This window comes from Podarcis bocagei (assembly GCF_964188305.1).
Source record: "Podarcis bocagei genome assembly, chromosome: W".
In the NCBI taxonomy this organism is placed as follows: Eukaryota; Metazoa; Chordata; class Lepidosauria; order Squamata; family Lacertidae; genus Podarcis; species Podarcis bocagei.
Window position 1 is genome coordinate 74,564,700 of NC_138131.1, and position 2,051 is coordinate 74,566,750.

Consider the following 2,051-nt stretch of genomic DNA (forward strand, 5'->3'; position numbering starts at 1 on the left):
GAATTACTGTGGAAATAAAATATATTGGGGGAAGTGCCAAATTTTGTCCTCACTTAGAAAACCGTATTACCAAAGTCTACCCCTGCTCTCTGTCATTCATACACAAATCCACATGCATGCAGGTAAAAGGTAAATGTAAGGTAAAGGACCTTACATACATAGTCAAAGGCGTCTATGCGGTGTGGCGCTCATCTCACTTCAGGCTGAAGGAGCAGACAGCTTTCTGGGTCATGTGGCCAGCATTCTGGTGCACCGGGACACTGTGATAGAAGCCAGAGTGCATGGAAACGCCGTTTACCTTCCCCCTGGAGCAGTACCTATTTATCCACTTGCACAGGTATGCTTTCAAGCTGCGAGATTGGCAGAAGCTGGAACAGAGCAACAGGAGCTCACCCTGTCTCAGGGATTCGAACCACCAACCTTCTGCTCAGCAAGCCCAAGAGACTCAGTGGTTTAAGACCACAGCTCCACACATAATGCTCCCACACATCCATTTTCATGCATAACACACCTGCTCATTCACTCACACTCATTCTTTTTCATTCCCTCTCTTTCATGTTCAGGGATTGACCAACAAGCCTTCTTTGCACAAGGTGAGAAAGAAACATTTTCATCACAAAATTGCACAGATGCCACTCCAGCCCCATCTTGACCATCATAGTATCTCTCATCTTTCAACTTACATGCCCGCTTTCTGTCTTGCACCATGCGGAATGAAACTGGTCTCCATATCCCTAGACGGGAAATGCTTGGGTCCACATAGTAGCAGGGCCCAGGACTCTCCGTGATCGAGATCACTTGCAAAGGAAAGAAGAATTGTCTGCATGAGGCATGGTGTGGATTCTGAGCTATTTAGCTTGGTTGCAATGACTGACTTCCTATCCGATATCAATTAAAGGCACCCACTAGCTAGATAGCAGTGAATATGTTAAGCTCCGCCCCCCTGCACCTCCATTCCTGTTATCCTTCAACATGGCTTAAGTGTAGATCATCCTCTTCCCACTAAGGTCCACAGCTGTACAACTGAGAACCCTGATTTTTGTGCAACCATAATAATCAGCAGTATAAGACCCTCCAGCCCTTGCTGGACTACAACTCCTATCATTCTTGACCATGCTGACTGGGGCTGATGGGAGTTGTAGTCAAGAAACAACTACATTAGCCCCCTACATGCAGTGCCATTGATCCAGTTGGAATGGAAACTTTGGAAAGCCACCCAGCTCTTGATCATGGATCACCCAGGTCCCATCAACTGTGGCCCCGATAATTAGAGAGTCCCAAAAACACAGGTTGTCAATCTCTGTTCAAATGTTTTGCCAGCAAATTTAACAGTTGTTTAGCCAGCTTCACCCTGTGGGTCAGTTAATGCTGTTGGGAAAACCCAAATAACACAGAACCTAACTTGTCAGCATCTTACATCTTTCACTGGATTTCACACGCATTGTGTAGGCTGGCTCAGCATACTTGGTGAAGTCATGGTCCTTAATGCCAGTGAGAGGCTACCTACCATACTTCCCAGGTCCTGGCCCTGCAAGAGAACCACAAGGGGGGGAGGAATAAAATAATGGGAAGACAACCCGGAACCATTAGCATTTGCAGATTATGAGCTGCCACACTGGGTAAAAGGGCAAAATGGAATAATATATTGTGTTGAATAATATATTGAATAATATATTGGGTTTTGGAGCTACAGCTCTCTAGGTGTTGTTGTTGTTGTTTAGTAGTTTAGTCGTGTCCGACTCTTCGTGACCCCATGGACCAGAGCATGCTGGGCACTCCTGTCTTCCACTGCCTCCCGCAGTTTGATCAGACTCATGTTTGTAGCTTCGAGAACACTGTCCAACCATCTCATCCTCCGTCGTCCCCTTCTCCTTGTGCCCTCCATCTTTCCCAACATCAGGGTCTTTTCCAGGGAGTCTTCTCATGAGGTGGCCAAAGTATTGGAGCCTCAGCTTCACAATCTGTCCTTCCAGTGAGCACTCAGGGCTAATTTCCTTAAGAATGGATGTGTTTGATCTCCAGGTGTTGCTGCACTGCAACTCCCATCATCT